Below are 23772 nucleotides of genomic sequence, written 5' to 3' on the forward strand. Positions count from 1 at the left end.
TTTTATTTTCAAAAAATGGAATAAAAAATATCTTCATGGAACTGTATTGATTGTGATTGCAAACTCAGGAGCGTTAATCAGATCCATTTATGTATTTTTTTCAGCCTGGCCTTGTACAAAAGGTTTGTATCAATTCTTTGTGCTCTATGTGTGAAGCTAATGTTAGAGAGTGCAGTACTCAGAGTGATACTATAGCTGTGAGGAAAGATTAGATTAGATTTAGTTAAAGACAGGACAGTTTTTTCCCCCCGTGGTAGTTCTTTTTTTCCATTGCAAAGCATGGATTAGCAAGTCTTTTTCTGTTTAAAGCCTGGCTAGAAGCCAAAAGTGGGGATTCAATCTTTTACTGGGTATCAGACACAATACAGGATGCATACTTACACTTAGGCAAAAATACAAGAAATTTGGAGGTAGTAGATAAATTTCAACCTCCAACATGAATGTGTACTCTATGGCAGATTGAAATTCTGAAGAACCCATAGGCTGTGTTTTCTGGTTAATATGATTTTCTGCCCTAAGAGAAAGGAGGATGTGTGATAACAATTGTTTCATAAGTAGTGTGCATTATGGTAAGAGAAGGGAAGGGAAAATTAAAGCCATCCTTTGTAACCTTTTGAGAGCTGATGACCATATCATTTATTATTCTGCTGTAAGTGTGGGAAACTGAACTTACTGCTTTGAATATTCATATATCATGGCAGTGGCTAACCTGTGTCTCTTCAGTTGCAGATGGCTTGCAAGCAATCCAGGTGTGAGTTCTGGGCAAAGGTATGTTACAGACAGCATTGGGGGCTGCTGGGCCAGTCAAATTTGTAGCTGTGAGAAGAAGCGAGCTGTTGGAGTCTGTAAAGGCAGCTGTTGCTGATCACCACTGGGGGGGATGTATCCTGCAGAGAAGTGGTGGAATGTCTTGGGAGTCATAATCATATTGTGCCTAGAGGGCCTTGACTCAAGGCCCTTCAGGTGCCTCTTACAACTCTGGGCCGAATAAAAATTATGTCTGATTTGGTTAGGATACAAGTAGCGACCAAGTTTCCCCTTCTTCCTTCCTCAGTGCATAACATTGAGTTGTATATTTGCAGGAGAACTCCTGAATCGGGGGGGGGGGGGGGAACCAAAACATTTTCAGTAGAACACAATGTGTTGTGTGAGCTGTAATCATACTGGTCATGAAAAAAATCTCTGCTCTGGGGACTGACACAAGCACATCTATTTGTGCAACCTGATCAGAACAAAGGATAATGCTACTGCTGCAAGATCAGACAGATCTGATGCTTCAGCAGGCTGAGCAAATGAATGGAGGAAGTGGTCCGCCTCCTCTTATCCATTGTCTCAAAGATGCAGACTCATGGACAAGAAATGGAGGTTGAATAGTGCTTCTGAGGGAATATGCTGCTTTGTGTTCTGTGGGAAGACAGCAAGCAGGAGTTCTGGAAGTTCTCTGTGTTGGCATGCTGACAAGCTTGTAATAGGAAAGTGTGGCAATGGACTACTGGTATTGAACAAGTACTTTCTCTTCTGTAGCTTGCCTAGAAAATCTTAACTGTTATTAGGAAGCTGATGAAATGTTCCAGGCTGCAATATGGGACCAAGCCTGTGTTGAATGAAGCTCGGTGGGTGTAGAAATCCAATTAATTCTGATCTGCTAGTAAAGAGTGACTGAAGACTTTTTCTGTATATGAGGAAATTCAGAGAATTTTTTCTTTTCTTTTCTTTTCTTTTTTTCTTTTGTCTGTCCCTCTTTCCCCTGAATAAGTCATCTTTATATTCTGGGATACCTCTAAGTTTATGATGGGATTTTAACATATGGAATGCTGAGCTGATCAAATTATGGGGATAGTCAGAATCTTCTTCTGTTTGGGAGTATTTTTCTGGTTCTCTTGCTCCAGTTATCATAGCCAATTTAGCCTAAGTGGGATTTCAGTAGTAAACTCCTATTTTAAAGGAATAATGAGGCTGAGGAAGCATGGGAAGTGATGGAAGAGGAGAAGAATTTTTGGTAAGTTTAGCAGAATTGAGGGTTACCTCATCTTCCAGAGCTGTAATACTTGACTTTCAGGCTCAAGGGGGATTTCATCTGGGAAATTAATCCTTTAAAGGGAGAAGTATAGAGGTCACGGCAGTATCATAGCTGATTAGATCTCTATATGTTACCTTTTTACATGGTCATTGGGATTAGAAATTGCTAAGAGTTAGGTTCCTTATGGTTGGGAGGTATTCACATGTAACCAGTTTCCTTTGAAATGAGATATGCTAGTGACCCTTGCAGCAGGACACAGAATCACATCTGTCAGTCTTGGGACCAAGATTAGTCTCTTTTGAAGAGCTTGACTATGGCATAGAAAACAGAAAGCTGTACTTAGGCAGTATATTTCAAAAAGGTCAGGAACACACTTCTTAAATGCCTATATGCTTCTTTAAAACCAAGTTTTTCTTGGCTGAGGGGCCATAGTTGTCATTTCTACAGAGAGCATACATTTTTCCTCTTTTTCGAGTTAAGGGTGATAAGATTGGTGTCTGTGATAGCTGAGAACCATGTTGGTGATCGATGCGAACCCTTCCATCCTTCGTTCTTCAGCCTGGAAGGTTATGTCAATTCTACAGAGAAGTAATTAGTTCCAGAAGATACTGACACAGTCCATTGCTACTGTGCAGTGGGGATGAAGATGTTGCCTTGGGAGCCATTTTATGAAAACACATCAGAAAGTCATCAGATTCTTCTGAGTGGAAACTTTTAAATATGTGATTACTGAGCTGTCATGATTAGCATATTTTATATCCAAAAGCAATTGTGAAAATTTCCCGTTTGTTCTTAGGAGAGGGTTAAAACTAATACCAAAGGGTGTGCCATGCTGGATTTGACCAACAGATACTTCAGTATGTATTTCCAGTTACTCTGAACTGGAGAAAACACTTCCGGAGAGAGGAAATGATGACATTAGTTGTTCAGCAGCTGAACTCTCATGACTGCTTTTCCACCTTTATACAACCTTGGTAACACAGTGTTTACACTAAATCAGGATTGTTTAGTAAGGGGGATCAAAACTGTGTATAGTCTTGTATAAGAAAGATGAATGAGCTTTTAGATGATGTCTGGATGTGAGGACAAGAGGAAAAATCTCTTGGGTGGACATGAATCTAACCAATCAAGGAGCATTCTCCCAAATGATAAAGATTTGGGCACTTTCTTAAAAGAACACTATCAGCCTTGTGCTAAACAAAGCCAAAAAGTCAATTGTGTATTGACAGAGATTTCAAAAGAATTTATTATCTTCTGTTTACTCACCTCTTCAGGAAGTAGGAGGCACACCAGAGGATCTTGGCTAGTTTTGGAGATCTTCAGAACAGCATCCTTGGAAGCTGTTATATTTTCTAACTGTATAGTATGCAGTGATTTTGAGCTTTTGGGAGGTTTTGTTTGTTTGTTTTTAACAATAGAACTCTTTAAGATGCAGTTGGATATGTCGCTTTTTCCTAGGAAGTCAGAACACTGTAGCAATCATAATTATGATAATGCTTTTATGAAAAAGATAGACTACATCATGGCCTAGGCAGCTGAGGAACCGTGAAGGGTTTGTCTTGTATGAATCTTTGAACAAGAGCAGTGTGTTTGATTTCTCAATCATCTATCAGGATGGCTCTTTGAAGTTCCTGTGGCCAAATGATGCATTTTGGCATTCATCCTGTGTCCTTAAAGATCACATCAAATTTTTGGGTAGTCATCAAATGTTCACAAAGGAGTCAAGCTGAAGAGGGGAAATCATCAAAACACGTTTGCACCATCTTTAAATGACAGTCTAACATCTTTTGTGCTTTATTTTCAAGTAAGGGTATTGAGAATTGGGTTGGTTCCTTGGGGATCATCCAGATGGAGTCATCTGCTTTTGCAGCTCCAGAAGAAGGTGGCTTTGGGTACAGAAAACCTCACATGGAGAGCACAGAGGAATCCTAGGTCTCATTGGCCGTTTGCTTTTCTGGTGTATCAGAAAAGACTTTTTGGGCTTTGCATGACCAAAGTAAATGCTTACCTTCCTTTGACAGATCAAACAGATAACATCAGTGTTGTGCCTTTGAGAGCTCTTTAATCCCAGAGAGAAAAGCAAGGATCTTCCTTTTTCTTTTGGACCCATTCCACTGCAAACAAAAACATTCTGCAGGTTAGACAAGAAGGGTATCTGAAGAGATTTAAAAAAAAAAACAAAAAACAACTTCTCCTTTTTCCTTCTGTTCTCTACACCAGTAATTTATATTTAAAAATAAAACAGACTTAAAAGCTCCTCATTCAGCTTATATCTGTAATGAATAGAAAATGTGGAACAGACTCAAGGGATGTCTTTTCTTCATAGCCAACACGGACTTCAAGAGTCCTGTCTTCCTCCTAAATTAGAAAACAGTTTTTCTGCAAAATAGTAGCTATCAAAATGGTTAGAATAGCTTAGTGGACTAACATAGCATTTAGATGTATAAACAGAGGAGRTATGGCTCCCGTACTGCTCAGGAGATACTGCAGAAGAGGTACTCTACTGGTCTGTAAAAGTACTGCTCTTGGAATACTAAATCTATTCCTGAATTTGGCATTTCTTTTAAAGAAGAGAGTGGAAATGCTGTGGATAGCAACGATTTGAAGTCTGGAAAATTTTGCTTTACAGCAAGAGCTTTCAGGAAGTCCATTTTCCCCTTTCAAAGGTTTTCAGAAGTGACATTTAGAGGGCTAAAAGCAGTTAATTTGCCAGGCTATGCCTGATATTATAGGAATCTGGAATCTGTACCAAGCTGTAACAAGATGCAGTGGTTGGAATCTAAGACTAGAAAATGTTTGCTGTATAAATAGTTCTTTACTTCTAACTTAATAATGGAAAAAGATTATGAAGCACTGGGATAATTAATGGACTCAGTAGAAAGCACTAAGGTATCAAGTCTAAGTGTAGTCTTTCTCTGGACACAGTGCTGGGAGACAGGCACTTCTGGAAGGCGACTCTTTCCACCCTGCTCTAGATGCCTAATGCTTTTGACTGTTACCATTGGGTTAGGTGTGGACAGCTGCCTAGCTGTAGGAGGTGAACTTTGAGCAAGGTGACTCTCACCCCCGTATCTCAAGTCAGGGCAGGGATACGTTATCTTAAAGAATAGCTGGTGGAAATGCCGTAACTTTGAGACATTAGAACTCTTAAGGAGGTGATTAAGTTTTACCAAGAAACATCAGACAAAATCTTCTCCCCTGGCAAATCAAAGGGAAGCAAATGATAAGGCTAAGTGCAGGTTTGTGGCATCAGTTTATGTCTGATTCTCTCTCTGCCAAGTTTTCCTCCATTTCCCTGTCTTTTACAGGCTTAAAACTATGGAAGAGTGATTTGCATTTTGTTCTCAAAGTGGAATATGTGCACGAGGCTGGTGGGAGCAGCCTGTCTCTTAAAAATTAGATATGCTTTTCTGTTTTCTCATTTCCGTAGAGGAAAAGAAGAGATGGAACAGTCCTAACAGAACTACTATACCCTTGCACACTGTGGTTTCTAAAAGGACAGTAAATCCCCCAAACAAAAGATCTCTGGTTTCCTCTGGATTCTACAGCCCAGTACTTCGGTCACCCAGAAGTTCAGTCCTGGTTTTACAGACCGGAACTAGAGATCTTGGTCCAGCAGTTACCACAGAGGTGGTTGTGGCATTAAAACCCAATCAGAATTTAACAACAGATCAGTTTCCTAGAGCACCTAGCTTTCTATTAAAACTAGCTCACCAATTATATTCTGAAAGCATTTTTGTAGATTCAAGGGACTTGATCCTTTCAGTAGTAATCTGTTTCAGTTTTCTGTCAGACACCTCTTTGGTCTGTTAAGGATGATATATCTAAGAAACTTAGAGATTAAGTCTTTCTGTCTCCCATGCTAATCAAAGACTTTAACAATGAGCTCTGTCTTCAGGTCCTCTGGTTTTTTGATAACTGATGCACAAACAAGTCAGTATCTGGGAAAAATGATACATTAGCTTGGTTCTGAAGGTCATGCTGTAGTAAAGGCCTCACTGCAAATGCTTTCCTTTTCAACTTTTATAAATCAATTACTTCAACAGGATGAAGAGGAGTTTTGATTCCCTAATTGACAAAATATTTTCAGTTCTTAATTTGTAGTTTCAGTTTTGGAAGACTGCTTCCAAGATTCAGAATGCTGTATTGCAGTAGTCTAATTGGAGGAGTTAGAAGACAATGGGAGAACAAAGGAGTTCAGGAACGAAGAAAGGGAAAGAGGTCTGAGCTGCTTCCTCTGTGTGTCTTGGTTTTGGAATGAGTGATTATTTTAACCTGTGAGTAATGCTGAGATTAGTGGCTGTCTTCCATCATGAAATGTGAGTAAAGTTAAGATAAGAAGGTAACTTCCTCTCTTCAAACTGTTCCTCTCCATTTCTCTCCCATATTCAGTGTAAAATGTTTTCTTTCAGCTATGGTTGCAAAGGAGCCATCTTGTCTTTACCTTGAACATTTCCTTTCTTCTAATAATCAAGTCTACAGATATAGCCCCTGTGTACTCAGCTGAAAAGGAAACCACTTTTTTTTTTTTTTGACAGTGAAGCCTCACTGCCAAAATGATCTTGTACTGCAGGTGGCTAGAGGTATATGATACAAGTTAAGTTTGTCAGCTTTGGAACACATTTGAAGGGCAGGCTCTTCAGGAAGGGTGAACAGTAACACCAATCTTATGATTAGCAAGTCTGGTTCTGCCTCCTTCGGCTTCTGAGACCTTGAAGATCCATTGCAAGTTCTGCTTTCAGGTAAGGAGTGACTATTTCCTAATTTGACCCTCTACTTTATAAGAAATGGCTCTAGTAATTACTGATCCACATATAGGTCTGGTTCTCAGCTGGGGAAGATTGACAGAACTCCACCAAATTTCTAGAAATAAGAACTGGAGAAATCTCTGTAAGCACAGCAGGTACTAGGACTTGCACAAAATTCTGCAGCTAGTAGGAATACAGGGACAGGAAATTGGAATGACTCTGATGGTTTAATCTTTCTGTGATCTCTTGTTTTATGAGGGAAAAAGAATCTTTAGGAGAGAACTTTTCTTCTGTTCTGCTTGGTGGTGTTGGCTTGCATGGCTTTGTTTTTCTTTGAAAACTGATAGCAGAAGAGTTTCCAACCTTCAGGAGTGGAGCCATTATATGTGGGGCTGTGCAACAGGAGCCAAAGTTTAAAAATAAAATACCAGGCTGCCTTCCTGAGGATCCAGACATAGTGTACACACACACACATACGCAATATCTTGACTGACCACAGTTGTATCAGTTACTGAGTTCAGAGCAACAGACAATGAGAACCAGAAAGGGAGTCTTGTTCCTCAAAAAGAAAGAGGAAGAAAAGTTATGCTTCTGCAGCCTCAGATACCAGTTTGTGGAGTGCATGGGAGGCCCCTTGTCAGCAAATAAGGTTGGGAGGCAGTAAAGCCAGATGACTGTCAGTCATTCTTGGTCTTGTCTGCAGTAGCCCCTTGCCAGCCCTCCCTTTTCTTTCCCTCCTTTTCTCTGCCTTACTGTGTGTAAGGCTCTGGGCAGAGCAGTCTCTTTTGAAAATATGCTCTTCTCTTGCTCAGGAGGGAGAGGCAGTGGTGAGGTCTGGCTGTGATTTTATTTCATCCTGAGTCCCAAGGGGCCAGCACACTAAACATATTCAGAAGAACTCAAAGACCAACTGCTTCAACTTCAGAGCTACCTTAAGGATATATGGTACCAGCATCATTCTCTGCTAGGCTGTGGAAATAGCAGATGACCAGTCTGTATCTTCCCAGAAGCTCTGGAGAAGGAGGGGCCTACACAGGAGACGGCAGATCTATCAGGGCAGAAAAGCAGAAATTTAAGGTTTAATGCCAGGAATTCCCCTTGGAAAGTGAGATAAGTTATATGAGAAAGGAATAATCTTTTGCAGAGAAAGGTAATGTTACACAGACAAAGTAAGAAAATTCCAAGATGTAATTCTTGATCACTTGTGTACGTAGACAGGGATGAAAAGGATGAAAGATTTAACCTCAATTTTGTGATCCTGCAAAACTGCCAATTTAATACTGGCATCATCCCTTTTTTGCCTGCTTCCCCCAAAAGCTGATGTTATATCTACTTCCAGACTTTGCTTGATAATTGGAGCTGGGCTGACAAGGAGTAGGAAGGCAGGGTTTCTCCAGTGAACTTCCCTTGCTAATCTGAGTGAGCCAACTCAGCTGCCTCAGTTGGAGGCAGCAGGTGGGCCTGTTTCTTCCAGGTGATAGGACAGAAACTGTGCACAGGTGGCACCCATGCACAGTCCATCTGCCCGTATGCTGCCTCAAGCTAGAGAACTAAGAAAGTGTAGTCTACTCTTTTGACTGCATGGAGTGGGCAGATGCTTTCCAGAAAACTTTCTGATCCCCTGGTGCATCTCATAGTAAGCACCAACTGGATCTTTAGCTCCTTCCAGCTGTGGTGAGCGTATCTCTGACACCTACAGGGAAGGAAAAAAAAAAAAAGAAGAAGAGATGTTACCACTTTGTATCTCTATCCCAGCAGAGTAACAGTCACAGCTGCCCATGACACACATCACTTTTGGCAGAAGCTCAGGCTAGTTTTGCTCTGTGGACTTAGGATCAAGCATGCTCAGTATGCTTCCTTCAACAGGAATGCCAGCAGTCTTAGATTGCTACAGAGACTGCTCTGTTTCTGTGAGCCTCTTTTGCAAAGCTGGGTTCACATTAAACAGGATCAGGAGTCCTTGGTATGTTGCTCATGTCTCTCAGCACAAGCTAATTAAGATTTTTGGAAAGAGGTGTTTTCTTAGACATCCAAACTCTTAAAATGGAATCATGGAATCACAAAAGGAAGACTTATTTTACTGAAGTACTTCAGAAACAACGTATTAGTAGTGGAGGTGATGTTTAGCCTGAATCTTTGAAGGACTTGATTCTCTTACAACTTGAACTTCTTTTTAATCCATAAAATATGTGGGTCTAGTTTGTGGTAATGCCCTAACAATGAAGGGCAGATGTAACTGTCAGCATGTGAAAACTAATTGCCTGGTTTGTTCTCATAAATTTTGTTAGCCAGGGTGGAGTGGAAGTGTGCATGAGCTTTGTGGCTCCCACTAGCATGTGTGAAAGAGAGGTCTGATTAAATCAAACTTCCTGTTCTTTGGTCATGAATATCTCCTGCTTACAGAAGACATTGAGGAAGATCTAGGTTGTTCCTCTTATTTTTACAAAGATGCTATGAAGAAGATTCCCTTTGATGACTTCTAGTAAGTTTTGATGTTTTTTCTGGACATTTGCTGGAACAGCAGAGTGATAAATATGTTGCTTAATTTTAGAAGAGTTTGAGAACAGAGTAGAAGGTTTGATCAGTTTGGGTAGGATGGTCTTAAGCAAAAAGCCTTTCAGCCTACAACAATATGGGTTTTTCTAGTTTTTGGTCCTTGGAAACAAATCTTCTTTCCCACCCTCATATAAAGCACCCTCTTTGAATTGCTTGCCTTTTTTCCCTCTACCTCCTCCCTTCTGAAATCCTGTGATCTCATCTAATATAAGGGGTTAGGTAATGTTCACCAGCCTTAACCTCTCTCTCCAATGTTCTCATCAGCTCTGCAGACATTTTGCTGAGTTGACCTAAATTCTTCTGCAAAAACCTGGATTCTGTGCACCAAACTGGAAATGTGAATTCCAGTTAAAAAACAAAACAAAACAAAAAACAAAGAAAGGCGATTAATAAAGAGCATCAGTTATTTCTTTGTGTGTGGTGTATGATTTACCTCTGCTGCCAAACTTTCAACTTCCACTATGCTGGAGAAACTTGCGTTTGTAGCTGTTGTGGTAAGTTAGCATTGGGATTTGAGAGATGCTGGCACAGAAGGATAGCATGGTGTAACAGGAAAGGTCTGGAATATGGAAACCTACCCTTTGCTTCTGGTTGTGCCACAGACCAGCTCTGCGACCTGGACCCAGGCCACTTCACCTCCTTGTGCTTCTCCCTTGCAAGCTGAAGGAGGAAGGCTCTTCATGGTGAGACTCACTCAGCTTGCTTTTCACACAGAGAGGGCCTACAACACTGTGGGCTCAGATTGCATGATTCACATAAGTAGGTAGCAACTGCAAGGAGTAGAGTATCAGGTATTGCTACTTGATATATTTAATTCTGCCTTTTTGTTCCTTACATACTATGAACAGATTGTGAATCTTCAGATTATGTTCAATAATTTGAAGCTCTTTGAAAACCAGGGAAATATTTCAGTCTTTTTTTCTCTCTGCGTGCAAGTCACTTTGGCTGTCTTAAACAACTTTTTTGACATAGATGAATGGAAGCCTGAGTCATATGATACTGTCTTGTCTCCCTTTGGTGTTCCATAAACAGGAGGGAAAATGAGATTTCTGCAGGACTGATTGTATACTTTTGACACAGACTCTTCTGTCAATGGAGTCCTAAATGAATGTGAAACTTTCTGCATACATTCTTGCAGACAAGAACCCACGCTTGAACAAATGCTTATTGCAAGAAACAAATGAAAGAGTATAAATGCCTTTATTCAAATGAGTTTTAAAGAAAAAAATGTCCAGAATGGACTGTAAAGCACATTACATTTTTGCTTTTCTGCTCTTCCATAGCAATAATGGATGTTGGCTCATAATAAAGTAAATGAAGTGCCTCAAAATATTAATTGCATTTTGGTGTCATACAGTCCATGTATGCATTTTCTGGGTGAAAAAACAGGAGATTCAACTGACCAGCAAGTGATGTTGCTGAATATTCTGTCTGAAGGACTGTTCACTTAGCTGGACTCTTACTGGAAAGAGATATCTGTTGTTTCTCTTTATGGATCATCCATGTGTCCTTTCCATGTGTAGTTGAAAAGATGCATCTATCCCCTTCAACCAATGTCAATCTCAGTACATTCAGTTCACAACAGTTGAAGCTATGCTGTTTGTGGCTTAGGATTTTTTGCTTACTTGCTTGTTTCCATCTTTGTTCCTTTGCTGAGAAGGAAAAAGACATTTTTTTGTATATGATTCTGCATCAGAGTAATCCTACTTCATTTTAAAACCTACTGAGGTGGAGGATTCTTACAACATTTGAGCTACCTAAATTATTCATGTGTACCTCATCGAAAGCGGGAAGTTTGGAAATTTGTGAGGTTTTTCCCCTTAAGTCCTTTTTTTTCAAGTGGTTGTATAATGATCAATAAAACCAATTTCAGTTACACACCTTTGCTTTTGAACTGTAGTATATTGTAGCACATCTTTGTCATTGCCGTAGGTGAATATTCCTTCTCTTTGTGTAAGATGTTGTGAGCAGGATAACACTTCTTTTTGCTTTCAGAATGTTACTTTTGAATGTTTCAGATTAATTAAAGGGATTGTATAATTTTGTTCATATCTCATCAGGCTGAAAGTTCTGTTGGGTGTTTTGAATGATCATTAGGCTTGGGTCTTCTGGGTTTTTTTTGTTTTTTTTTTCTTTAGGTGTTTCTTTTTAATGTATTTGCCATCTTTGTTAGCTTAAAATACATTTTGATTACTACCTTGTCCACTTGCATCTATTTCATATGCAGAATCCATGTCAGGGTTTGTCTCCCCTTGTAGTTACTTAGGCAGAGCTGCTGCAGTTTCAAATGATACCCTTCTTCAGGCCGAAAGCATGTGCAAGTGTGAATGCAGTCTTCCTGCTGGTTCTCCTTACAGACATGGTTAGCATGACCTGCAGAATGACCTGGAGGCAGGATGAAAGTGTTTTGTTGGAAGACCTGCCGAGGTCAGTTGCAGAAGCCCGTGTCAAGTAGGAAGGCAGAGAAGATGAGAGGACTGCTAGTGAGAACAGCAATACTAAATTGCTCTTTCAGAGTGAGATGGAGCTGCTCCGTTCGCAGGTACACAGAGAGCTCATTGTATTTTTGTGTTTTGGTGATGAAGCTGTTGGCAGCCAAGATGTTTTGTCCCTCTGTGCCAGAGAGGGCATATCCCTGGAGCAGTTACTCTCTCTGCAGGTAAAGCAATGGCTAGTATACCAGTGAGGATAGAGAAGGATTGCTGTCTAGTCTCCTTTCCTAGAGCCAAATGTCAATAGGCCAGAAACAGAGTATCTGTTGCAAAGAGCCTCTATCCCATGCATTTTCAATTGCATGCTTGGATTTGCAGTGAAACGAGAGACTTCTCAGTACAAAGCTTATGAGAAGGCCTTTTCTTGGCATTTCATGTAGTGGTTCTCCTCAGACTTCCCTTTGTTGCTTCTAAATATTTACATGCAAAACCAAAATGCTGGTGAAGTCTAGCGTTCTTCCACATTGGGTGCGCTGCCTTTTCTTGAATTTCTCTAAGATACTTATCTTACAGGTCTTTTTCTGGACACTTTTTTACTGCTTTGGAGAAGGTCCCATTGTTGACTAAGCGCATGCATGAGAGCTTTCTAAAAAGTCTTTCCTCCATGGACACACCCATGCATTCTTAGGTCAGGAAAACTGAAAATCTCTTCCAGTATTCACCTTGCTTGGACCAAGTGCTCTCTGGGGACCTGTGCTTAGTTTTCTACTTCCTGTCTCTTACAAAAAAAAGTAATTCAAGAATTTGGGTTCATTTTCCAGGTTACACAGATTTCCAAAGGTTAGAGAAACTAATTTATCCAAAGCCTTTCTCTGAAGAGGATGGTCCTATGATTCTCTTTTACCATAATGAAGATAAACCTTTTCAGAGTGTTTGAATAAAACATGAGGGCCAGGTTTCAAATTGGTGATGGCCTGAGGTAGCTAAAATCATTAATGATCCATTTGTAAATTATAAGTAGCTGTTCCTTTAATTCACTGGGTTAAGTAGAAAGAGTGGGTAGGTGGAAAATGTAAGAAAAGGATGTTCAGGGTTTCTCTCTCTCTCTTTTTTTTTTTTTTTTTTTGAAAGGGAAGCTTTTTCTTTTCATAAACTAGTCTTGAACTGAACACTCCTTGTGACAAGAAAGATCATTTTATTTATATGTAGTTTGGCATTTGTGTGCGTATTACCAGGGATAAAGTTCTGGAAACTAGGTTCTCTTTTTATCATCTTTCACCTCATGTCTTCAGTGTAAAGCTAGAATGGTCCCATTTTTTTTCAGAATGAAGGTAATCTTGAGGCAATAGGTACTGATTTCTTATTCTAAAACTGAATTTTGTTTCCTTACTACTTGTTTAAAATGCTTAAAATTTGCCATTTTAAAATGGTTAAATGTAAAGCATTTACATCAGTAGGAAAAAACAAGAGATGTTGTGTAATGGGCATGTAGAAGAGAGAAAAGCCACAATAGTTCTGTAATGTCTACATACTTGTAAGGACTGTAGCTTTTGAAGGATACAGTTGGTTGTAATCTCTGCCCCCCTTAGCTATGGGCCTCATTACAAAGAAAGTCTTAGTTATTTATTTTTTTTATGGTCCATTTCCTGTTTGGGTATTTCTTAGGAGGAAGAAAAAGAAATTGGATCTCGGTGGCTGACCCTCAGAGAGCTTATTTAAAGCAAAAAGGAATAAACTAGGACAGAAGAACTCCATTAGAAGCTTCAACATCTTACCACTTTAGATACAGCTCAGCTTTAATAATAGTTCTCTCCTTAATTTGAATATGTCCAAAGTATTTGGGGGAAAGGACTGTTTATTATTGGAAAGATGAGAAGTAAGGTTAGCTAGAGAGTGTGGGGTTTTTTTTCTTTTTGTGAGAGAGATTGTTCTTAATTATTACCTGTGTAACAAAGTACACATTTCTTCTACAGACAGGGCATAGCAGCTTTTTCCTGTTTTTAATGTAATAGTTTCCAATGCCTCTTTGATCCAAACACTTTCTGGCTGGAGAGCTTCCATTAACCTCAGTCAATTCATAGATACTGTGAACTTTAATACTGGGGTCACTCTAAATTCTTTTTATTTTTTGCCTTGAACTGCATTGTAGAGATTCCACTTAGTTCCTTCTAGACACTGTTGATATCTGCATATTACACAAATGATGACTGAGCCAGCATGCTTGCCTTATTTTAAATATTTTATACTTGGGCTGGATATATTATATAGACTGTAGAAAATACTGTTTCCTGGAAAGACCAGGTGGGTGGAGATGGAAGTTGAAGGGGGAGTAAAAAAGAGCAAGGTTCTCTTTTTTGACCTAGTATATTGCATTCCAGTGTGTATATATTACAATCCAATGTGTATTGCAATGGAATATATATAAAATTATAATTTGGGACAAAGTAAAATATTTGGACAACATGTAAATGTTAGCTGCAACTTGCTCTACCTTTTCAAGGGTATCAGTCTTCAGCAAAGTCAGTGATGGGACCAGCAACTTGCTGCCACCATCCCAAATAGACAGAGGACCTTCGTTTGCACAAGTGGAAAAAATCTTTTGGGAGTGGTGGATGGGGGGCAGAGGAGATTACAGTCTAGTGGTAATCACTGGTCTGAGGTAACTGCTAATGGCATTTTGTCAAATGCTGCATAAGTATATATTGTCCTACCTAGGGCAAAGATGTTGTCTGTCATACTGTGAGTGAGTCAGTGGGCAAATGATACTATGTATTCTGTCTGGCATTATAAATGGGTCAGTGATGGATTTATATTACCTGAGGAAATAAACTGGCTGACAGAAAGGCTTCTGCTTGCTGCCCAACAAATATCAAATATAATAGGAAGCTTGGGGAGAGGTGGGACATAGCAAGAGACAAAGGTGGTGTTAAAGTGGCAAGGAAATCAGTGGAGCTCCCCAAACAAAAGAGTGCTTCTGAAGAATATAGTGGGAGAGCAGAGCAATCCTTAGGCTTCTCTCATTGGTGTTTTCTTGTACATCAGTGGAATTTCAGCCACTGTCCTGCTGCTGTAGAGTGATGCTTGAGGTGGTTTCAGGGCTACATGAGATGATGTGCCATTCTAGTCAGCTTTGTTCACCTGTATCACCAACCATGACTTCTGGTGGCTTGGTTTTATAGGGTTAAAAACATTCCTCTCAATGCCCTTTTTCATCCTCTCCACATGCTCTCTTCACAGGGTAAACCCTTTGAAGGTAAGATGCAGTACATTTGCAGCATGTGAGGTCTCAGGATGGACTGAGGGAGTGTGCTGCATCATCCACAGAATCCTTGCTTAGCTGAATTCATATTGTTGAAGAAAGCAAGCAGTAGCCTTTGGCTGACTTGGATCTGATCCATGCAGCATTTCTTTGGTTCTCAACTGTGAATTTCACTTACTTAGAGAGTCCTGTATTTCCACCAAACTGGGCACTATATCTTAGGAATGATCTGGCTGAAAAATCATTCTTCTCACCAGTCCAGTTCAGTCTCTATCACTGCTGCCACAATGTAGGACCAGACTCCGTGCTTTCAGGGGAAACATGTCTCAACAAAGCAGCTTTTCACATCTGTCTTCCAGAGTGGTGGTCATCTCTCTTCATTTTGCCTTCTTGAAGACTTTCTTCAGTAGCACTCCCAAAGCTGAGCTTTCTCCTGGGGGTTGGTGGTGGTTTCTGAATGCTAGTGATTTGATTTCCACCTCTGTGACTTCATGGGAAGTGCTTGCCCGAGTTTTAGGCCAACCATGTTGGCTAATCTAATCTCAGGTCACTAAGATTAAAATTCTGTGGTACCTAAAATAATCCAGCATTTCATGTGTTCCCATAGTTTAGCTCTGTCACTAGTTTATGTGTTGTATTTAGACTTTGTAAAAATACTATGCTTCTTGCCAACCACCAACCACAGTTTTGTAAGTGGTCAGACCATGCAGTGGAGCACATGCTTTGGTGCAAATGGCCAGATTGCTTTTAAAGGCACTACTGACTGGTAAATGTGTTTTCGGGTTCATTTAGGGTCCTGATGGTCATCAGGAGATAATCTCATCTTCACTCACGATTCTGTTTCCCACTTTGGTTCATGGTGTAGCAGGGTACATAGCTGAGTGTGTCATACTTGATTTGCTACTAGTTGGACCCCTTTATAATGGCTCCAACTTTTCTTGGCAAAAAAAGGGATCTTTCCTGGGGTTATGTCAAGCTGAGGAGTCTGCTCATCCCCCTGCTCCTTCTATGGTGACGCTGGTAATGCATCCTTTCTGTAAAGAGCTTCTAGAAGACGTCATTTGCAATGCATGGGAAGGAATTGGATTGTTTCTGGAGTACCCAGGAAGAGTGCTGCTGTGTTCTTCAGCACCACCTACTGACACCTTCCTCTGTGAGTCCATGTACATAGGGAGTGCACTTACCTTAAATCCTCAATCCAGGAACTGGATTTATTGAGGTAATTAACTGTGAACTCCCAGCTGAAAACTGGAAACCCCAGATCCACTGCTTTTGGTTATATTGTGCCATTTGGGAAGTACAGAGGAGCAAGGTACAAAAGCCAAGCTGTCTGACTCTGGTATCTTGGTTTTCCTAGATGGGCCAGCCCACTTGCCTTTTGAACATGTGTGTTTGTGCAGAAGTGGTTGAGAAGTTGTGCTGTGGCACTGAGGTGGTTGATTTTGCTTGTTTCCCATGATCATTTAGTGTGGGAGCCAAGTGGCAGACTTCATTTCTACTCTAGAGTTTTGCCTCTGTGCTGTTCCCTCTTTTTTTATTAGGTTAATGTCTGTATGGAAGGTGGAGGGTCTAACAGTCTTTCTCTGAACTCACCTACTAGACTAACTTTAGGATTTAAACACTCATTTCCTTTGAGGGTTTTGACTGGGAAAATGGTTTAATGCTTTTTTTGTGTGTTTTTTTTTTCTTCCTCTTTTCTTCATCTCCTGGTTAGAAAGGAAACAAAGTTTATACTGTAGAAAAGGAGCCTATCTGATCAAAATTTCCCTCTGCCCTAATAAAGTGGTTGTTGCATCTTCCTGTAGCATGTGGTCAAAGAATATTCTGTTTATTGAGTCTCATGAACCACAGATAAACTTCCAAAAAAGTGCCTGTGTGTCTCCATGTATTTGCACCTCCACAACTTATTTTGTGCAATAAATGAAGTAACTGACATAATAAGGAAAAAGTCCTACTTCAGGCATTTAGCTGTTCAGTTTCTCAGATATATATAGAACTTTTTTGATTTCTGTAGGAATTACCATGAAGGTAATTCAGGACATAAGACCATCTTGGTCTTTTTGGGGCAAAAGCATTTCATTTTTGAGGGCCTTCTCATAGGCCTGAGGTTCTTTATCCTGAGACCCAGTTGCCCATGCTCTACACCATGTAATGCCTGATGGCTAACCACTAGGAAGGGAAGACAACAAAATTTCGAGATTCATACTTTTGCGTGATGCTGTTTTAATTTGTCTTTTAATTAAGTAACAATTTGCTTTTATTTGAAATTTGAAAAGTTTGAAGTTTGAAAGTATCCTTGAGGAATTCAGATGGTGGATCCCAAAAAAAGAACAAGGAAAGATTATTTTTGAAAACTGGAAAAAGAATGGTCTGCATTCCAGGAGCTTGAAACAATAAGGTTCCAACCTGATGCTGTTTGTGGTTAGGTTACTTGCATCTAAATCGTCTTTCTTGATCTGATTTGCTTGCAAGTAACAGGTTTAAGTTCAAGTGTTCCATGTTGGACTCTTATCTTCCTTGCTGGGGAAGCTGTGTTTTTTTTTGTTTTGTTTTTGTTTTGTTTTGCAGTGAGATAATTACCTTTTGCTTATCTCTGCTTGAGGCTGGGCACTGGATATGTAGGTGAAGTTGACATTGTGCCCCTATCTGTGATTCATCTTTCTTTCATACCTCCTTGTAAAATCTATGGTATGCCTTTATTCCAGTAGGATCTTACAGTGAGGTTGCTAATATGCATTACTATTCAGTAATAAAGCAGTAAGTTGGGTTTGTTTTTTTTTTTTCCAAAAAAAGATTCATAGTCTTGGAGAACTGGTTTGGCTGATAGCAATTTATCCATCGTTTGGACCCGTTTGGGCTCATTTATCTGTTTATGTATGAAGGTCCCAAGAAGAAGAATAAGCAGAGATTTTGTGAATCCTTGTTGTCTTCTTGAACTGAAAAACCCATCTATGCTTCTGGGCGGAAACCAACACTGTATAGCCCTCTTCCACAAGCTTTAGGAGTAATGTCATTTTTGTTTCCTTTAAAGCGTAGAAGATTTTGTGAGTTATATAGTGGCTTTACAGTGACCCATAGTGCTTGTTAAATGGTATCCGATATGTCAAATGAATGACTGTGTTCAGATACTGAAAAGCAATATAAGTAAATGGTAACTGTATAGACATTAACAAAGTTGGTTGTGCTGCTTTTTGTGACAGGAGGATTTTGGAAAAGTTTGACATAGGAAGTACTAAGAATGTGTAGTAGAAACCTTTTCTCCGTGGAATTTGACCTGGAGCTTGCTTCAGATTCAGTCTTCCAGATGGCTGGATAAACACATTTTAGGAAAAGTTTTGGGGTCTGTCCCTGTTCTGTTTAGGTTGTTGTTTTTATTGTTGAATTGCAGTGGATCTCTAATTGAAGTTTCTTTCCTGAAAACTTTGACATTTTACATTGTAATATGCTCTGCATTTCTATGTAGGTCAACAGAAATGAGAACAAATTGAAATTTGATGAAATATTTACTGGAAGAAATGGGTGACAGGAGTAAGAATCATCTATATCAATATTTGTCTCATGGGTATAACTGTTGAGTTTCAAAAAGTAAAACAGAAAACCCCAAACTGGACTTCAGTGTGGGGATTTTGATAATAAAATCTATAATGGGTGATAAAGTTTTTCTTTAGGTGCTTTGTATGCAAATTGGAACCACAAAATAACTGTATGGGAGTGAAAAGTTGCAACCCGACTCATGGAATTCTGTCAAAACCCAGCTTAAAAAAAACGAGAAGGAAAGTGGCATTTCATTTTAATTTATTTTTATTATCAGCTTGGAGGAGTAATTCCAAAATCAACTCTCAGAGGACCAAGAATCCCAGTAGTTTGACTGAAAAGTGATCACTGAAAAAGACCCACGAGTTGAGTAAGTTTGCCAGACTTTAACCGAGGGTTGAATTTGTTCTTGGAATTCCTCATTAATTATGTTCACTCATAAATGAAAGATAAGACCGTCTTTTTTCCAACTAGAATAGCCTTCAGGTTTCCAGTTTCTCAGATGTATAAACATTCCCATGATTTTGTTTAGTCCCTGTTTTCCCCACTGCTATCCTGTGTAAGAAGAATTAAAAAAAAGAAAAAAAAAAAGAAAAGAAGGCCCCAAACCTAAGCAAATCAGCCCAGAAGCTGCGCTGTGCGTTAGCTAAATTAAGCGTCCGACTAGCGATCCAGCCCGCAGGGGTGGAGGGCTCCCGGTGGTGCTCCCTAAAACCGAGGCGTCTGTGGCAGGGGAAAACGCCTGCCCTGCGGCACTGCCTGCAGGGTTTCAGGTTCATTTTCTGGAAAATTTTGTGATACCTAATAACAGGCYGCAGTTTCCCGCCTTTTTTTGCCGGAGGCGGTAGCTCGGGCAGGCGAGTCGGGCCTGCGCTGGCCGGCGCTGGGGGCTCGCGCCACGCTGTGAGGGCGCCATGTCGCGTCGCCTCGCGCCGGTGATGAGCCGGGAGCGACGCGTGGAGCAGCGCGGCGGCGGGTCGAGGTCGAGGTTGAGGTCAGGGGGGCCTAAAATGGGGGCCCGGGGTGGTGGTGGTGGTGGTGGTGGCAGGGGGAAGCCGTTGGGGCCGGTTGGCCGCGGTGCACGTGCGTAACCTGCCTCTGCGCCCTGGCGGTGAGGAAGCCTCTGGGCCCCCGGCCGCAGGAGGTGTCGGAAAACGGGGGGATTTCTTCGTTTTAAGTGTGACGTCACCAAGGCCGAGCGGGAAGCGCATGTGGTGTGTGCATGTGGGCTGCCTGGCCTTTCCCGCTGCGGTTGTGCACGTGCACGTTCCCGACTTCGAGGAGTGCTGCTGACTCCGTCTCGAAATGTAACGGATGGGTAGTCAACCACAGAAGCTCAGTTTTGAGGTCAGTGCCTTGGGCTTCACAATTAATTTTGTATTTTGAAGCATTAAGACCAAACTTAAACATAATGATTTGTACTACTTTGGCTGCTGCCAAATTCTGTAATGACTGTTGTTCAACAAGCACAATTATCTTTTGTTTTGGATTCTTAGAAACCTAGAAATCTATTGCAACTGTGTCTCTGATGTTCTCCTCGTGTATTCATGAGTGTAGCAAAAGAAGCTGAGGACAATTGGAGACTCCACCTTGGGTCTTTAAAACTATGTAACTTTGAGAATCTCTTTTGCACAATGTTTTGGGAGTTTTCCCCTCATGAGGGAAATGAGAATACCTCTTCTCCATGTCAAACATTACAGCCACCTACTTTAAGAAAAGATTGCAGTTGCAAAGTAGTTGGACAATGATGTTTTATCATCTGTTTGGTGAGGCTAGCCTCACATTAGTAGGGGTATTTTATAAGTCACATTATGTGTGGGCAATGTGGTCTCAAGAGATTGGCTGTGAATATTTTAGAGGAGTTGTGGGATTTATGGATTCATTTTATGGTGGTTGTGTGTTTTTTTTTCTTTCCCCCAGACTTCCTGTTCTGCTTTTGATTTAGAAAATTTGGTAACTGCCCCTCCTTCCCCCTCCCCCCCCACCCCACCTCCATTCCCCCCTAAGTCTTGCTGTGGTGCTGTTTGAAAATTAAAGGGATTATGGACTGCAGGTTTTATTAAGCAAACTAAATGCAGAAGGTGTCGTTTGTACGTATGGAAGGTGTTGCTGTAGCTGGTCACGGTGGACAAATGTGCAAATCTTGTTCTTTGTCTCTTTTGCTTGGGGTGCATGTCTTGGCACAGTATTAACATCTGCACTGGAAATGCTCTTTGCTGTTGGGTAGGTGGGTCTCTCTGAGCTCCATATTCCATGCAGACAAAAAAAGGAGAGAAAGACACGTATTGTGTTTCAGTTTCTTTTGATATATGAGCTCAAACTAGCAGTTTCTGTGTTTTTCTCCCCCTTTGTGCAATGCCTGAATTTTAAAGAAAAATGTGCAAATAGTAGAGCAGAATTCCTAACAAAACACTTCATCCTGCTTTCAGCGTGATGCTTGGTGAAAGCATCAAATTGAAGGCCATTCAGCTGTACCTGATGTTTGCTCTTCTCAGCTGCTGTAAGATTAACCTCTTCCATGACTTGGTGCTGCCTTTGTGATAGAGACCATACTGACATTAAAGCTAGAACCTGTTAGAAAGGCTTCTTCAGCATTTTTTATAGTCGGCAGCTATTATGGATCTTTCAACTCTCTCAACATTTTGCTTTGTAGCAGAAGAAGGGTACTCTTGGTTTGAGATTGTCTGGACAGCAAGCAGCATCCTTGAGGACAGCTTCTGAAAGTATCAGCATTTTAAAGAACTGCGACTGCCAGGGATGGGGATGATGGTGTTTTTTACCTCTTGAAGCGGTCAGGCTTATCCTTTTCAGAACTTCAGGTTTGCCCTCCCTTCTGATTTTCTATTTTGTAAAGCTGGCCTGAGGTTTCCAAAAGAGACACAGAGCAGAAAGCTGTTTTTGTGGTGGTGTTTCTAAAGGGGCTGAAGTTTTCAGGGGGGAGAGAGAGAGAGGGAGACTTGTGTGTGTGTGTCTGTGTGTTGTTTTTCCTCTCTTCTACACAATGGAGCTTTCAGAGAACCTCTCTTAAAAGGCATAGCTACAGCCTTTGTGTTGAAGGGTGTGTCTGCTGGCAGGGCTTGCTGATGCAGACAGGCTGGCTGGTGATTAACAAAGGTCATTAGACTTTGGAATCTGGCAGGGGAGTGGGGTGGTGTGTCTTCTGCGCAGAGCAGGAGGGCTCCCCAGGGACAGGGCAGGCTGGAGGCCCCCCGCCTGCCTCCCCCGCCGCCTCCTCCTCCTCCTTCTCCTCCTCCTCTTCTTCCTGGGAGGCTCGGCTGTGTGTTGCCTCTGTCTGTAGGACAGCTTGGACCAGTGTCTTGATGCTGTAATGCTGGCACAAAGCGTGGTTTGTGTCATCCATGGGACAGGGGAACCAACCCTGGGAGATGCTTTCGGGTGACCTGCTGAAGGGGAGGGAAGGTGCTGCTTGGGCAGCGTGGGGGGACAGTGGCTACATGGTTTTGGGAGCAAGCCACACAGGACAAGGGAAGCTGTGCTCTGGAGAGGCTGATTTTTCAAGCATCATCCGAGGAGGAGGAGGAGGAGGAGGAGGAGGGGAAAAAAAGGGGGGGAAAAAGGAAAACCCTGGTGTGCTTGAGATGAAGCTGAGATAAGTGAGGCCATGTTGTGCACAGGCGAGAAGCTATGAGCCTCTGAGTGCAGGAGTTGTCTGAGCTAAAATGGCTGCTCCCAAAGCTCAGAGGACTAGGGCAGCTTAGTGAGTCTTAAAGCTTCAGTGACGCAGGGGCTCATATCTCTTGAAAGTGTGATAAACACATTCAGCAGAGCTGTGGCTTGTTTGGCTGAGATGAAAGGACTAAGCTTGGGGGATGGGTAGTGAAAACTGGATGATCTGCTTTTCTGTGAAGTGCTCTAAATGCAGGAGTCGTCTGCTCCATGGAAAAATTTGTTTTCAGGTCTAATGGACTGTGCTAAAGGAGACGTGGGGTGGGGCTTCACTCACTGCTGTAATTTGATCCAGAGCAGATAGCAACCTCTTCCACACAATTTGGTCTGGTGCTTGCACATAAAAGCTTGAGTATCTCGATTATTGTAACTTTGTTAGCTGAAAAGAAGCTGGTGCAGCATTCATTTTCTTTATTGGTGGTGGAGGGAGGGGGAGAGAGAAAGGACACATTGCAGTCTGCAAAGTAATGTAGGTAAATACATGGAGTGCCTGTGTGCTCAGACTGTCCAGAATTTGACTTGCTAGAAGTTTATTTTAGCAAGCTATCAGAAGAAGCATTCTCTCATGTAAAATCCTGATGCTGTGTCCTCTTTTGCTTTTGTGCTCTAATGTTTTGGTGTTTTCTCCTTCCTGGTGAGGTAGCTTCACACTCTACAATAAATACACGGGATTTTCAACGTTTTGGGCTGCCCTTGCATCTTGAACGTCTGGAATGGCTAGCTTATCTGGCCAGTACGGCATGGAACTTTAAGGAAACTTAAAGAAGTAATTCATTTATTAGTGTAGGAAGTTGCTCTTGTGCCCAAGTGCTGTTCAAGGTAGGAGGATCTTGGCCTTTTGCTTGTGTTTTGTGTGTACTATCCTTCGTGGCAGGATGTGAACTTTGAGTCCGGTGACAAATACCCTCACAACTCTGTGATGCATGATTACTTGGTCACATACTGAACCACCATACCTGATATTGCCAAACCTTATGGTAGTTCAGAGTGTCCAAGGCTTTCGGATGAATCAGGGAAGTCATGATGTTTTTGAGGGACATCTTTGTTATTCATGTTTCCATTGTACTTATGCAATATTCCTATTCCCATTGCTGTCCATCTGTTCCTTCAGACATCACCTTTCCTTAGGCTCCTAACCCACCAAGGATATATCCCCCAAAACAGACTAAAAGGAAACTAAGAATTTCAATGAAGAATAGAGATGTCCTCACAAAGCTTGGAGGAAGTAAAGCAGAGTGAACCATTCCACCTTGGATACTTTGGATACATGTAGCTAGATCTCATCTTGCAATAATGTCTAGGTTTTCCACCAAAGTCAGGAATGATCAGATGTTGCGAAGAAATTAAAGTGTTTCTCTGTGGAGATTTTTAAACTCTGGTAATGAAGCAGGCAGGACCTTGCAACTTCTAGGAAGGTTAGAGTGGGCCTCAAAGAGGCAGAAACTACTGTTCTGTGTAAATTTCAGTGCATGACTGTTTGGGAGTAATGTGCTGTTTCTCTAGCAAACCCGTTCTGGTCTTTGAACGAGACAGACT

The 23772-nt window shown here is 41.2% G+C and overlaps 1 protein-coding gene across 4 annotated transcripts in view; it reads left to right on the plus strand.

Moving 5' to 3' along the window:
* ZNF462 (zinc finger protein 462) overlaps positions 1-23772 on the plus strand; it is a 93218-nt gene that overhangs the window by 15481 nt on the left and 53965 nt on the right. Inside the window, exons 1-2 of one of the 4 annotated variants that reach the window (XM_026061093.1) lie at positions 105-122; positions 724-768. The exons of the other annotated variants lie outside the window; for them this stretch is intronic. The gene's annotated coding sequence lies outside the window, so the exon portion shown is untranslated. Of the gene's footprint in view, positions 1-104; positions 123-723; positions 769-23772 lie in introns of those variants that run through there. 4 annotated transcript variants of the gene reach the window in all.

The sequence above is a fragment of the Apteryx rowi genome, unplaced genomic scaffold, assembly GCF_003343035.1.
Source record: "Apteryx rowi isolate R43461 unplaced genomic scaffold, aptRow1 scaffold_176, whole genome shotgun sequence".
In the NCBI taxonomy this organism is placed as follows: Eukaryota; Metazoa; Chordata; class Aves; order Apterygiformes; family Apterygidae; genus Apteryx; species Apteryx rowi.